This window comes from Cherax quadricarinatus, chromosome 26, assembly GCF_038502225.1.
Source record: "Cherax quadricarinatus isolate ZL_2023a chromosome 26, ASM3850222v1, whole genome shotgun sequence".
Lineage (NCBI taxonomy): Eukaryota > Metazoa > Arthropoda > Malacostraca > Decapoda > Parastacidae > Cherax > Cherax quadricarinatus.
Window position 1 is genome coordinate 5,449,737 of NC_091317.1, and position 16,815 is coordinate 5,466,551.

At 40.2% G+C, this 16,815-nt stretch overlaps 1 protein-coding gene across 2 annotated transcripts in view; it reads right to left on the reverse strand.

The window, feature by feature from the left end:
• LOC128691637 (calmodulin-lysine N-methyltransferase) overlaps window positions 1–16,815 on the reverse strand; it is a 158,422-nt gene that overhangs the window by 14,341 nt on the left and 127,266 nt on the right. The gene's annotated exons all lie outside the window — the stretch shown is intronic.

Below are 16,815 nucleotides of genomic sequence, written 5' to 3' on the forward strand. Positions count from 1 at the left end.
ACTGCTGTCTTGGCTTTAGATTTCTGCTTACCATGACTCCCAAGTCTTTTTCACATTCTGTATGACCAAGCTCTACTTCACCTAGATTATAGCTTCGAGGGTTATTTTCATTACCAAGGGCAAGTACCTTACACTTATCCACATTAAACTTCATCTGCCATTTCTCAGACCAAGACATTAATTTGTTCAAATCGTCCTGGAGTTCATTGATATCCTCCTCAGAGTGAATTATACGGCCTATCTTTGTATCATCAGCAAACTTACTCATGTCACTAATAATCCCTTCATCAAGGTCATTAATGTAAATTATGAACAAGAGAGGGCCTAAAACTGATCCCTGCGGAACGCCACTAGTGACTAATCCCCATTCAGATTTCACTCCATTAATGGTAACTGTAAGTTTGTCAGGCAGGAACGACCTCTCGTGAATCCATGCTGAGATTCATTTATCAAGTTATGCTCTTCAAGGTGACTTCTGATAATGTCAGCTATAATTGACTCCAATAACTTGCCCACTATAGATGTCAGGCTTATTGGAAAACAATGTCCTCAAGGCTAATTTGTGTGTGCTGTGGAGGGCAAACAGTAAGGCATGGGTCACTAGGGACTTTTTCTATGACTGGTTACACCATGCATTTGCCCCCACTGTGAAAAATTACCTAACTGAAAAGAAATTAGACCTTAAGTGCCTCCTGGTATTAGACAATGCTCCTGGTCATCCTTCAGACGTGGCAGAGCGACTTTCTGCGGAAATGAGCTTCATTAAGGTCAAGTTTTTGCCTCCTAATACCACTCCTCTCCTGCAGCCCATGGACCAGCAGGTCGTCTCCAACTTCAAGAAACTGTACACAAAAGCTATGTTTGAAAGGTGCTTTGTAGTGACCTCAGAAACTCAATTGACTCTAAGAGAGTTTTGGAGAGATCACTTTAGCATCCTCAATTGTGTAAACATTACAGGTAAGGCTTGGGAGGAAGTGACTAAGAGGACCTTGAACTCTGCTTGGAAGAAATTGTGGCCAGAATGTGTAGACAAAAAAGATTTTGAAGGGTTAGAAGCTAACCCTGGGAATCCTATGCCAGTTGAGGAATCCATTGTGGCATTGGGGAAGTCCTTGGGGTTGGAGGTTAGTGGGGAGGATGTGGAAGAGTTGGTGGAGGAGGACAATGAAGAACTAACCACTGATGAGCTGCTAGATCATCTTCAACAGCAAGAGGCCACAACTGAGGAAACTGCTTCGAAGGAGGGGATAGAGAAATTGAGGAAGTTGCCTACTTCAAAGATTAAGGAAATGTGTGCAATGTGGCTTAAAGTGTAAACCTTTTTTGATGAAAATCACCCTCACACAGCTATTGCAAGCCGTGCTGGTGACTATTACACTGACAATGTTGTGAAACACTTTAGGAATGTCATAAAGGAAAGGGAGGTACAGACCTCTATGGACAGATATGTTGTGTGACAGAGGTCCAGTGACTCTCAAGCTGGTCCTAGTGGCATTAAAAGAAGAAGGGAAGCAACCCCGGAAAAGGACTTGACACCTCAAGTCCTAATGGAAGGGGATTCCCCTTCTAAACATTAACACCATCCACAGTCTCCACTACTCCCATCCTATCAATCATCACCAGATCTTCAATAAAGGTAAGTGTCATGTAACTGTGCATGTCTTCTTCAGTTTGAGTGTATTAAAATTAATATTTCATGTGGCAAAAAAAATTTTTTGTTCATACTTTGGGGTGTCAGGAATGGATTAATTTGATTGCGATTATTTCTTATGGGGAAAATTAATTTGCCTAATGATAATTTCGCCTAACGTTGAGCTCTCAGGAACGGATTAATAGCGTTAGGCTATTAATCCGTCCATTCCGTGGACTTGTTCGTATCCTGATTTGTTAGTATGCTGGGTCAATTTTCCTCATTTAAATTAATTGAAATGCAATTAATTTGTTCCAGCTGAATTCCTGCTCTCAGGAGGCATGACAAAATAACCCTAATATCAACTCTACGGCTTATTTATCTGTCAAAATTAATTTAATATGACATTATGAGCAATATAAATAAGACAGAAACCTAATATACACTCTAGAATGAACAAAATATGTCATTATGTGGACAGCAGAGGGAGGAGGATTGTGGTCGAACATTCTAGCTACGAAAACATCAGAGGTGTTATAAGAGAATGAGGAGTTTGTGAGGCTAACTGAATTAGATCTGGTGTACATATGACATTTACATATGTTGGAGAAGAAATGCAGAGCAGCATATCCTGTCAGGAGTTCACACTTTTCTTAAGGATTGCTATGTACAATTTTTATGTTTATCTCGCTACACTATGTATCTCCTGTGAACTGTTTCTCCGTCAACCATGTCAACAATTACTGTAACGCCTTTTGCTGGCACTATAGCTTTTATAGACTCCTGCTTCAGTATTGCACACATAGTATATTATTATAATCATGGGGAAGCGCTAAACCCGTAGATACATATAGTAGAGGGGCTACGCTTATACTCAACTCGCCAAGTTCTCAACCCTTGTACCTAGTCTGTGCTTATTAATCATTTCTTGCTTTAATTCCAAGAAAATCATCCTTTTTTTTTTACTTCTTGGCACTGTCCTTTGCACTTGCTTCCTTATGGCCCATGGTTAGAAGAAAGAAATCTGGCGAATTAATTACATGAACCATATGGAAATCACGAGAATTCCTTGCACTGCGAGGGTAGCTCCATAAGCACATGTGCACTGGTGACCATTGTGGTGGTGTTGTCGAACTAAATAATATGCAGTAGTACGTACATAGTGTTATTATTATAAATATTGTACTATTATGTATTATATATTATTATATTATATTATCATTATTATTAGTACTTATGTATTATTATAATAATAATTATTATTATAATAATTATATTATTATTAATTTAGGGACCTGGAGCAGAGATCCAATTCCCTAGATCAAGAGCCCCTCACCAGGTATATACTACTACTACTAATAATAATAATAATAATAATAATAATAATTATTATTATTATAACAATAATAATAATACAATATAATAATAATATTATAATTATTGTAGGTAGTAGGTTGGTAGACAGCAACCGCCCAGGGAGGTACTACCGTCCTGCCAAGTGAGTGTAAAACGAAAGCCTGTAATTGTTTTACATGATGGTAGGATTGCTGGTGTCTTTTGTCTGTCTCATAAATATGCAAGATTACAGGTAAGTCTTGCTACTTCTACTTACACTTAGGTCACACTACACATACATGTACAAGCATATATATACACACCCCTCTGGGTTTTCTGCTATTTTCTTTCTAGTTCCTGTTCTTGTTTATTTCCTCTTATCTCCATGGGTAAGTGGAACAGAATTCTTCCTCTGTAAGCCATGTGTGTCGTAAGAGGCGACTAAAATGCCGGGAGCAAGGGGCTAGTAACCCCTTCTCCTGTATATATTACTAAATTTAAAAGGAGAAACTTCAGTTTTTTCTTTTGGGCCACCCCACCTCAGTGGGATACGGCTGGTACGTTGAAAGAAGAAGATTATAATTATTATTATTATAATCAAAAAGAAGCGCTAAGCCACAAGGGCTATACAGCGCTGCAGGGTAGGGAAGGAAGCGAGGGTATTGGGCGGCAGAAGGGGGGAGGGATGATTAGTAGGGTACAGAAAACAGCGGAGCAGGGGATAGTGCAGGGGTAGAGGGTAGCACGAGATTGAGGTAGAAAGGGCTGAAGGTATCATCAGAGTTTGTGGAGTAAGTCAGTTGTTGTCAAAAAGTCAATGAGAGAGTCCGGATGAAAGGTGGGTCCATCAGCGAGAAGGGAAGGTAAAGAGAGAGCAGCGGAGCGAAGACGACATTGGAGGTAAATTCTGCATGCTCATTGATAAAGTGGGCAGGCTAACAGAATGTGGCTGACCGATAATGGAACCTGACAATTCTCACAGAGAGGAGCAGGGCGCCTCTCCATGAGATATCCATGAGTAAGACGAGTATGGCCAATGTGAAGGCGGGAGAGAGTAGTCTCCCAACCTTGACACTGGTGGCAAGAAGACGGTAGTAACCTATACTCGGTTTAATAGAACAAAGTTTGTTGTTGAGCAGAGCAGACCAACGTTGTTGCCAACAGGTGTGAAAGTGGGTAGCTATTACAGCAAAATAGTTCATAAATGGAACACCTCTATATGAAACTGGTAGGTCACATACTGCTGACCATGCAGCAGTGTCTGCCTGTTCATTGCCCTGTACGTCAACGTGACCAGGGACCCAACAACAAAACAATATCTTTATGCTTGGTAGTGATATAGCGTAGCCAAAGTTCGATACGGAGAACTAGAGGGTGAGGTGTATCAAATTTCCGTATAGCCTGTAGAGCACTAAGGGAGTCTGAGACAACCACAAATGATGACACAGGCATAGATGCGATACAAATAAGTGCTGCAAGAATGGCATACAATTCAGCAGTAAAAACGCTAGCCGAAGATAGGAAATGCCCTCACACGACGCTGTCCGGAAACACTGCTGCGAATCCGACGCCATCAGAAGATTTAGAGCCATCTGTGTACACGGCGATGGCATGAGAATGAGAGTGGAAGTGGTCAAGAAAAAGAGAGCGAGAAGCCACCGTAGGCAGTTGGGCTTTCGAGCAAGGGAGTGAGAAAAAACAGACCCGAACAGCTGGAACTTCCCAGGGGGTAGGGAAAAGTGGGATGCTACAAGAACATATAAAGGCGGTAACTGAAGGGAAGACAAGAGTGAATGTAGGCGAAGAGAGAAGGGATGGAGCAAACAGGGGTGGCGAACAAATAAAGAATGTCTACTAATATCAATGACAATTCTATAAATGGAAGGATTGCGGAGATTGGGCATCACGGCGATCAGACAAGGATGGAACATTCGCTTCTGCATAGAGGCTCTTAACAGGGAAAGAATGAAAAGCACCAAGGCATAAACATAATCCTTGGTGATGGATGGGGTTAAGGCTAGAGAGAGTAGCAGGAGAGGCCGCTGAATAGATCTGGTCACCATAATTGAGTTATGATAAAATGAGGGCTGAATGTAGGCGAAGGACTTCGACGATCAGCTCCCCATGAAAGATGAACAAGGGTTTTAAGAAGGTTCAGCCGGATGTGACAAGTTGCCTTTAGAGAGATAATGTGGAGTTTCCAGGATAACCTACGGTCAAAGAGAAGGCCTAGAAACCTGACTGTATCACGTTCAGGGATACGGGAGCCATAGAGGTACAAAGGATGATCGGAGATGACAGAGCGTCTAGTGAAAGTAATTTGGTGAGTTTTGGTACTGGAAAATTTAAACCCATGCATGGTGACCCAATTGGAAACACGGTCGACCGCATGCTGGAGAGAAACTGTAATGAGGTGACAGTCAGCGCCTGCACAACCAATAGCGAAGTCATCTACATAGAGTGATGACCAAATACTGGATGAAACAACAGAGGCCAAATCATTTATAGCAAGGAGAAAAAGTGTTAGTGCTCAGAACACATCCCTGAGGGACACCTTCAGCTTGGACAAAGTCCGGGGAGAGCACACTACATTGACTCGAACATGGAAATGTCTGTCAGTTAAAAAGTTCTTAAGGAAAGATGGTAGATTGCCTCGGAGGCCTAAGGAGTGGGCTTGGGCCAAAATATTATACCTCCAAGTTGTGTCATATGCCTTCTCAAGGTCAAAAAATATGGCAATAACTGAGTGGTTATTCGCAAAGGCATTACGAACATACGTATCCAAATGTAGTAAGGGGTCTATGGTAGAACGGCCTTTATGAAAGCCATATTGATGAGTGGAGAGACTGTTGTGTTTCTCTAAATACCACATTAACCCTTTGACTGTTTTCGACGTATAAATACATCTTACGAGCCAATGTTTCTGACGTATATATACAGGAAGGCCCCACTTATACGGCGGGTTAGGTTCCAGGCTACCGCCGTAAAGCGGAAATCGCCGTAAAGTGGAACACCCTTTTTTTCCACTTATAAATGCATACAAACACTAGATAACAAGTTTACACTAACATATATTAAGTTAGCAATAGAACCAGGCATCAAAAAACAATAAAAAGCTACAATACACACATAGTGCACTCATTACTTACCTTAAAATATTTATAGTCTTAATCTAGGGTGAGACAAGTAGTATTTATTGTAAGAAATCAAGTGTGGTATGTATTGTAATAGCCAGGCTACCTTACAGGCCACCCCACCCACACATACTATTCTATGATATTTAAGCATCCCAGAGCGATAAAATGTATATACAGTTCACTCATTACTTACCTTAAAATATTTGTAGTCTTAATGTAGGGTCAGGAGTAAGTAAATGAGATAAAACGAATAAATGAGAGAGAGAAAGAATGAGTACATGAGGTAACAGAAGCAGAGTTATGTAAACAAACCAGGCTCCCACATCTTATATTTATGTTTATTTATTCTATTGTGGGGTGTATTTATCATCTTTTTATGTTATGTATCGTGTTTATTATATAATTTTGAAAAAAATAACATGGCTGGATTAATGAAAATGTGTATATTACCGTAATATACGACATTTAATGAGACTCCGTGACTATTGTTATTATCACCACTTGTGGAAGTCGTCTGCTACCACAGCTCACATTTATGTTTATTTATTCTACTGTGGGGTGTATTTATCTTATTTATATGTTATGCATCGTGTTTATTATATAATTTTGAAAAAAATATCATGGATGGATTAATGAAAATGTGTATATTACCGTAATATACGACATTTAATGAGACTCCGTGACTATTGTTATTATGGCGTCACTTGTGGAAGTCGTCTGCTCACATCTCACATTTATGTTTATTTATTCTACTGTGGGGTGTATTTATCTTATTTATATGTTATGCATCGTGTTTATTATATAATTTTGAAAAAAATATCATGGCTGGATTAATGAAAATGTGTATATTACCGTAATATACGACATTTAATGAGACTCCGTGAGTATTGTTATTATGGCTTCACTTGTGGAAGTCGTCTGCTCACATCTCACATTTATGTTTATTCTACTGTGGGGTGTATTTATCTTATTTATATGTTATGCATCGTGTTTATTATATAATTTTGAAAAAAATATCATGGATGGATTAATGAAAATGTGTATATTACCGTAATATACGACATTTAATGAGACTCCGTGAGTATTGTTATTATGGCTTCACTTGTGGAAGTCGTCTGCTCACATCTCACATTTATGTTTATTTATTCTACTGTGGGGTGTATTTATCTTATTTATATGTTATGCATCGTGTTTATTATATAATTTTGAAAAAAATATCATGGATGGATTAATGAAAATGTGTATATTAACGTAATATACGACATTTAAATGACTTGATGTATGTAAGTTTATTTAGGTACAGGTATACATAAGTATAATTATCAGAGTATATATAAAATATGAAATAACTTTTAAAAACATTTGAAATTTTGGAGTTTCCAGACAAAATGGAGAGACTTAGTGCTTACTGAGCTCATGGAGAATGTAAACAAACAGGGTGGGGCACGGTGACCGTATTAGAAAGTCAGGTGGGGGGAGCCGTATAGTGAGTTTTGGTCATAATTTGAAATGTCCGTATTAGCGGAACGCCGTAAAGTGAAACGCCGTAAAGCGGGGCCTTCCTGTACTCAATAATTCTAGCGGCTTCAAATCAAGCGGGAGAAAGCTGGTAGGCCCACATGTGAGAGAATGGGTCTGTGTGGTCAGTGTGCACCACATAAAAAAAATCCTGCAGCACACATTGCGTAATGAGAAAAAAAAAACTGATCGTTTTTTTGGAATAAAACGCCGACTTTGAGGTGTATTTTCGTATAGTATTTATTGCTGTATTCGCGTTTTCATGGTCTTAGGTGATAAAATGGAAAACATATTACAGAAATAGAGATGATTTTCATTACTTTGATGATGAAAATGACCTTGAAACTGAGCTCAAAGTAGCGGAAATGTTCGATTTTTACCAATGTTCAGGAGTAAATAAATCACACAACATGTCCAATACACGTCAACTGGGAGTCTAATATTCTTTCACTAGTGCACTGATATTATTTATACCATTTTTACAATAATGCAGTAGTCTGCATAACAGTAAATTTTGTATTTTTTTGTATGAATAAAAAATCAAAATAGAAAGCAATAATAATATAAGAGGGGCCTAGAGATGTGACTAATAAACATAGCATATGTTATTTTAGTGCCACGAATGTCTACCTTGTTTATTCTGGACCCTATTTTGAAATTGGCATCTTTTTTAATTTGCGTGAAATTGGCCAAATTGCCAATTTCTGACCACCATATTGGGTAGTCCAAATTAGTAAATGGGAGGTTTCTTGTACTCAGCTGATAGATAAAATGGAGTTCTAAAGAAATAGCTATGAGTTTGGTCAACTGGAACAATGGAATTGGCTGAAAATAGGGCTCAAAGTCGGCGAAATCGCCGATACTCATATGTCGCCGAGACCGCTAACTTCGCGGGAGCATAATTCCATGAGTTTTCGAACAAATTTCGAACTTTTGGTGTCATTACCATCGGGAAAAGATTCTCTATCATTTCACAAGAAAAAATAATTTTTTTTTTTTCAAAAAATTGAGCGAAATAGAATGACAGTTTCAGAAAGGGGCCTGAAACAGTCAAAGGGTTAAACGTCTATTTACCGGACGTTCCATCACTTTGCAAACTGCACTGGTAAGAGCGATGGGGCGATAGTGGGAGGCTTCATGTCCCGTAGTACCCAGTTTGCGGAAAGGGAGAACAATGGCAGATTTCCACAGCTGTGGAAGAACTCCTTGTGACCAAATAAGATTGAAAAGGCATAAGAGGACTGCAAGGGCTGACTAAAGTAAATGTTGTAACACACGAATATGAATGTCGTCGGGCCCAGCTGTCGATGATCGGCAAGCTGAGAGTGTTGCCTCCAGTTCTTGAAGTGTAAAAGGCACATTATAGTGTTCTTCTCTGAGAAAAGAAAAGTCCAAGGGTGCTAACTCTCTGGCAGACTTTGAGGAAAGAAACGAGGGGCAGAGATGGAGCCCCAGAGATATACGGACCAGATAATTGCCAATTTCAATGGCAACTTCTAGAGGGTTTGCTATATCAACACCAGCAACCCGCAGAACAGGAGCCGGGTCAGGAGAATATTTACCACTCAGTTTCCGTACTTTTTTCCAGTCTGCACTCATAGAGGAAGCAGAGGTGATGGTGGAGACATAATCTCGCCAGCAAGTGCATTTAGCATCACGGATGACACAACGAGCAATCGCACACTTCTGCTTAAAATCAAGAAGTCTCTCAGTGGTTCTATTATACCGGTACCTGCCCCACGCAGCACGTTTCAAACATACTGCACGAGCACAAGCAGGAGACCACCAAGGCACGCATTTCTGAGAATGCCTGCCCGAGGTTTGGGGTACAGAATGAGAAGCTGCGATTAAAACTGAGGACGAGAAGAGGTGTAAAAGCTCATCAATGGAGGACGAAGAAGGAACCTCACTGAAAACAGTTAGTTGTGAGTAAAGGTCCCAATTTGCCTGATCAAATTGCCAGCGTGGGCTACAAAGAGGTGGTGAATATGAAGGGGAAGTAGGAATGATTGGAAAATGATCGCTGTCATGTAAATCCGGGAGAACAGACCAGGCGAAGTCTAGTGCAGTGGAGGAAGAGCAGATTGAGAGATCGATGCAAGAGTATGAGTACGAGGATCAAAATGGGTGTGAGTACCTGTATTTAAAACATGGAGGGGTAGGAAGCAATTAAAGCCTCTAGCTGAATGCCATGGGAATCACAGTGAGACCCCCCCAGAGAAAATGATGGGAATTAAAATCGCCAAGTAACAGAAGTGGTGACGGTAATGACAAAACAAGAAAGGCAATATCCGGAATAGATAATGCTCGAGAAGGAGAAAGGTACAAAGAACAGAGTGTATGCCACCTATGCAGGTGGATACGGGCTGCTGACAAATAGCTGATGGTACGGAATATCAGTGCGTAGAAGATGGGCACTTTCGTTAAAGGTCCCATCAGGAAAAGGATCCGAAGAATACAATAAATTATAGCCTGAGATGGGATAGATAACAGCAAAGTGTAATTTGGGTTCTTGTAAGCAAACACCAACAAAGGAAAATTGGGAGAGCAACGTCTGAAGCTCACCACAATTACCCCTGAGGCCGCGTATATTCCACTGTAAATAGGCCATGATTGGCAACGATAAAGATACTAGAAATCCGCAGGTATGGGTACTTATGGACTAGAGGGGTTAGAAAAGTCCACATGCGGTGGCAGCGGAAAACGTTCAAGCAGCGAAGGAACGGTGCGCTGTGAAGAAAGGAGTTGCGCAGATGGAGAAGAGGAAAGAGAAGGAACAGAGGGTGGATTAGTGTCCATTGATGGTTTGGTCTGCAATATATTCAGAGATTGCTTCAAGTGTTTCGGAGTTCAGAGACGTCGTATGGGAGACAATAGTGGAGATGGAAGGAGGAGGAGTTTGAGTAAAGATTGGAACTGTAATGGACTTTATCAAGGTAGGGGGGGGGCAAAAGGGTGGAGGGAACTGGAGAAGTGTGGGAGGGGACAGAAGAGGCAGAAACCTGGGAGGTGGCAGAAGAGGAAGAAACTTGGGAGGGGACAGGGGAGGAAGGCACAGTACGAGGAGGAGGAGGATGAACCTCCACACTTGTAACTGAGCCAGTAAAGGGGAAGACCCAGGTACAGAGACCGGGAAGGTAAAGTGTGGAGGTGGATGAAGGGAAGGAGAAGTTAAAGGAGACTTTTTGGACTTATGAGAAGTAGAGGGACGATTGGGAGGAGGTGTCGTACAAGGTCTTGTCGATACCAGGGTTTGTGAGGGAGAACACCAAGAAGTGAGAACAGACTGAGCTGTTGAAGTAGGGACGTCTGAGCCCAGGACAGCAAAAGAATTAGATACAGGAGTGACTATGGGACTGGCAAACACAGAGGAGGCTGCAGAAGATGGGACCCCAGAAGTGGGGGTACGTTTTGAAACACGAGATATAAATGAGAAAGAGGAGTGGGCCAAGGACACTTCCTTGTGGAACACTGACTGTGAATGGTTGAGTGGAAGAGTTTGCTCCATATATGTACACATATTGGCTTCTGTTACCAAGGTATGACTTTAGGTAGTTGAAGGAGTGCCCTCTTATACCAAATTGTGCTAATTTAATGTGCAGCAAATCACGGTTGACAGTATCAAAAGCTTTACGTAAATCAATGAAGATTCCCAGCAAAACTTCTTTCTTCTCGAGAGCAGTGTACATTAGTTTTAGCATGTACATAATAGCATCATTTGTGTTTTTATTATTCCTGAATTCAAACTGACAGAGGTTTAGTATGTTGTGTGAGACAAGGTAGGAATACATCTGCCTATGAATTAATTTTCCGAAGGTTTTAGAGACCAGAGGCAAGTAAGAAATTGGTCTATAGTTATTCAAGTCCACTTGATGACCTTTGTGGATTAGGGTGACCCTCGCTATTTTGAGAATTGCTGGGAAGGTGGAGGATTCAATGGATTTGTTAAAGAGTGTTGCAATTATTAGTGACAGTACTTGTGAAGCTTTTTTATACATAAAAGGTGGTAAGTTATTTATGTCTCCTGCCTTGTTTTTAAGGGTGTTGATGAGAGAGACTTCTGTTGGGTTGCTTAGGGCTAGGAATACTGTATTCGGGTAGGTGCCTGTGAGGTAGTCTGATGGACAGGTGTTTGCCACTGGGATTTTGCTTGCTAGATTCTTTCCTATGGTGGAGAAGAAAACATTGAATCTGTTTGCTGTTTCAGTTGGTGAGAGTAAGGGTTCATCTGATTTTGTTAATTTGATTGTTTTGCTTTTAGATATCTTTTTAGTTCCTAAAATTTTAGACAGTTTTTTTCCAGGTCTTTTTCATATCACCTTTTATATTATGTAATCTCTTTTCATAATACAATTTTTTTGACCTTCTTATCATCACTGCAACACAGAAAATCACTCTGCACAATGGTATGTGGTAAAACAACCATACCATTGTAAGAATTGAGAGTAGAATGCTTGTAAACTGTGGTTGTAATGTTATCTATGGAAGAAATATAGGAAAGATCATGAACTTGTTCTGAATTCTGAACTGTAATGATGCGCACACCGCTTCGAAGAGCATGAAAGGATATATTTTGGCCAAAGTGTCATAAAAGAGCTTTACCAATACTATGGTCAGAAAGATAATCAGTTGGAGATGTCGGCTGTAGGAAAAAGAATTTAGTCCACTGCATACATGTACTTGTAAACGTGGTGAGCAAAGGAAGTGGGTGTCACGTAGGTCGCTTTTAGGTAGACATTAAAGAACTGGTGTCAGTAGATGGTCTGGAACGTTTACGAGTAGTAGTGCGAGTGGCCTGACCTGAGGGAGGGGGGAGGGTGATCTGAAAACCATCGCAACATATTCAGGGAAGCCGGATGCATTGTTAACCTGTAAACGGTCAAAACGTATATATACGTTCTTACTGCTAGTGCCCCAAACGTAAATATATGTTTTATTTTTCCTGCCTCCAAATTTGGCAGGATTGGCCTGAGATGCCTGGTCAGCATAAAATGGGTCTTAACACTCGGTGTGCACCATATTAAAAAAATCTGGGACCACCTAGTACCTTGTGAGAGTGCCAGTTATATTGAGCGCCAGCTAAAGCAAACAGTGGGGCAAACACCAAGGACTCACTTATGTAATGTCATATAAACAATCCCCTTTTAAGAGGAAAGTGATGTTAACCCCAAGTTTAGGGTATGTCTATCTGTCTCTGTCTATTTCTGTCTGTATCTCTGTCTGTCTCTATCTGCCTCTATCTCTGTCTATCTGTCTCTGTCTATCTGTCTCTATCTATATCTGTCTCACAGGTACACACAAATACAAGTATACATAGTGTAAATTACCTAGGATAACCTAAAAAATCTGAAGTGCTATACTGTGCTTGTAGATATAATGCATAAGAATACCTGTTGGTTCACAGTGGCTCTCTCTGAGACAGACCGAGAGACGAGCAGAGAGACAGAAAGAGACAAGCAGACAGAGAAATAAGGCAGAGAGACAGATAATCAGAGATACAGCTCATCAAATGTCATCCCTTATCTCTGCACCCTCACTGGCACCCATCAAATGTCATAGCTTATCTCCTCTTATCTCTGCACTATCTCGTCTTATCTCTGCACCCTCCTGGAGCCCATCAAATGTCATCTCATATCTGATCTTATCACTGCCCTCCCTGCCCTCCCAGATGCTTGTCACTGAACACTTATTTATTTATTTATTTATTTATTTATTATTATTTGGACATTTATTTTTATTTATTTATTTATTTATTTATAATTTGAGCACACTTACAGAGGTACAAAAAAAAATACAGATAAGAGCAGCATGCCAAAGCCACTTATACTATGCATAGCATTACGGGCTGGCTTAAAATTAACTTAAGATTAACTAAGCAATGATGAAATCAGTGAAAAACATTAATGTAAACTGATTACTATAAAGCACAAGTGAGTATTACAAAGACAGGTCATATGGTTGCATGCATTGTTGTAAATTCAGTAGAATGGAGTATTCTGTTAGGTAGTGAATTTAAAAAATAATAAAGTTAGATTGGGTTTTAGGTTTAACATTTATGTGATATAATTGTGAGAAACATTTAAGATATACAATTTATAAGGTTCAGTTATTCAGTATTTATTTGGTTTTGGGTGAGTAAGTGATCTTTGAGAAGAGACTTGAATTTATAAACAGGTAGTGTTTCTTTTATATTTACAGGTAATGAATTCCAGATTTTAGGGCCTTTTATGTGCATTGAGTTTTTGCATAGCGTGAGATGGACACGAGGAATATCAAAGAGTGATCTGTGCCTTGTGTTATGGTCATGTGTTCTGTTGAGGTTGGCAAGGAGATGTTTGAGGGGAGGGTTAATATCAGAGTTGAGTGTTCTATGTATGTAATAGGTGCAGTAATAAGTATGGATGTTTTGTATGGTGAGTAGGTTGAGTGTATTGAGAGAGGGGTTGATGATACACTGGCGTCCTGCTGGGTAGACAAGTTGAGTTCTAGGGTCCTTGCTGTTATTCTTTTATTACTGGTGTTGTGTCTTCTGCGATATCCTTTCATAGTATCACTGAAGTAGATACTGTGTAGCAATGGAGGAGAAGGCTTGTTTTCTCGGAGCTTGGGTTAAGTGGTTGTCTGGCAGCGGAGGCAGTGTTTGGGTTAGCAGGGCTGTCTTCCTTAGATCTTCTAATTTTGTCAAGATTTGGGTTACATTCTTAGTATTCTTGGGTCATGTTGTGGTCTACGTGGGTTCATGTAGTTGAACTTTCACTTAGGCCATCACAAGTTTTGATGGGCGATGTTTTTTTGAGAAAGAAGAGCTGGTAGGATACCGTTGCTGCCGCTGCAGCGTTGAGTGTATATGCCAAAAGCCCTTTGTATGTAGAGCATTGTGGGCAGGGTTAAAAGTAACTTAAGATTAACTAAGCCATGATATATTCAGTGGTAAAAATACAGTAAACAAATTACAACATGAAGTACAAATGAGTATTTCAAATAAGAGGCTTTATAGTTGTACAAATTTGTAGGTAATGTAATTACAAAAAAACATAGTTTGATAGGGTCACAGGTTATACATTTATGAGATACAGTTAATCAGTATTTATTTAGTTGTGGGTGAGTAAGTGGTTTTTAAGAAGAGTCTTGAATTGATAAGCAGACAGTGTTTCTTTTATATTCACAGGTAATGAATTCCAGATTTTTGGGCCTTTTATGTGCATTGCATTTTTACATAGTGTGAGATGGAGATGAAGAACATCAAAGAGTGATCTGTGCCTTGTGTTGTGGTCATGTGTTCTGTTGAGGTTGGTAAGGAGAAGTTTGAGGGGAGGGTTTATATCCGAGTTAAGTGTTCTATGTATGTAGTAGGTACAATAATAAGTATGGATGTTTTGTACGGTGAGTAAGTTTAGAGTTTTGAATACTGGTGGAGCATGCTGCCTGTAGTGGGAATTTGTTATCATTCTGACTGCAACCTTTTGTTGGGTAATTAATGGTCTGAGATAGTTTATTGTTGTTGAGCCCCATGCACAAATTCCATAGGTGAGATAGGGGTAAATAAGTGTGTGATATAGGGCCAGGAGGGCTGACTGTGGAACACAGTACCATATCTTCGATAGTATGTCTACGGTCTTGGAGATTTTCTTGGAAATTTGTTGTACATGTGTTTGAAATTTGAGTCTATTATCGAGGTGGATTCCTAAGAATTTTCCCTCCATGAGCTTTGGGATAGGTGATCCGTTTATCATTATGTTAAGAGGGACATCTTTGGTTCTGTTTCCAAACTGTATGAAGTAGGTTTTGTCAATATTGAGAGTAAGTTTGTTAATCATCATCCAGGTAGATATTTTCTGCAATTCGGTATTTACAGGATTGGCTAGCATGACTGGGCTTGGGTGAGAGAAGACATATGTAGTGTCATTTGCAAATGGTGTGGGTTTGAGTAGTTGCGATGCATTTGGTAGGTCTTTTATGTAAATGAGAAAGAGAAGAGGGCCAAGAACACTTCCCTGTGGGACACCAACTGCAATTGGCTGTGTGCTTCAAGGGAATTTCTTCCTTCTTCCTCCTCTTTCTTCCTTCTTCCTTCCTTTTCTTCTATACTCCCGTGTATCCAGAACATTGCTGGGACCTATAAATACTTTGTATATATTCCTAGACAATATTAAATGACCAAGGCAGGTGTAAATGTCCACCTGTCAATGTGTTTGTGACAATTTGAGTACAATTTCAGTACCTAATATTAGTGTGAGAACAAAGATTGGTTATGAAATGACAAGAACTACAATAAATTACAATTATCAGAACATAAAAATTATATAAAATAATCTAAAATTGAGAAAAAAATGGTATATCAGCAACACTTCTGCAAGCGGCAGGATTCTATGTTGCTGTCAGGTGAGCATTAAGTGCCAACTTTGCAGCCTCATATCTCAGTAAGTACTGACCCTATTTTTTTTATTTGAACCCTATAACACTTAGAAAAATGCGCTCTTTATTTTCATTAAAAAATTATTTTGTTTTATTTTTCAAAATATTCGGGGCACTGGGGTAGTGAACATGTATATATACGTTTGGTCCGTTTACGGGTTAAAGGCGAGCAAGCGGCAGAGGCATTAACAGAAACGGGTGGCGCCCCAGCACCTGGAGCAGGTGACGAAGCATCACCATTAGAAGGTACAGGAGTATGAGAAGAGTCTAGAGAATGGTCCAATAACAAAGCTGGGTCAGAACCAGATGTGGGAACAGAAAGGAGCCTGGAAGGAAGAAGGTTATCAAAGAATGAAGACTCTATGGTATTGGTGCTTCTTTCTTGTTATTTTAACGAAAGAAAAGAGAGAGAAGGAAAGAAAAAAAAAAAAGAGGGATAGCGGAGGGAGTCACTAGAAGGCAAGGAAGGGCCGTAAGTTCCTCCTCTCATCCGAGAGGGCTCAAGCCCACTAGATGAAGCATGGAACCCGTGCCATACCCTACCCTTCACACCAGTAAACCAGCGTTATGGGATAGCAACCTCACATCTACCAAGCCACCTCGGCGGACAACAGAGAGGGCGGTTGGAAACCCGCCACAAAGCATACCTCCTTCAGCTGTCACTTCCCAGAACCGACAGGCAGCCTCTGGAGATACACCCATCATCTGCAGGACACCCCACCCACTTCTCGGAAATTCAGGAAGGAAGCAGGGCACCTCCAGACAATTCAGATTCCACAG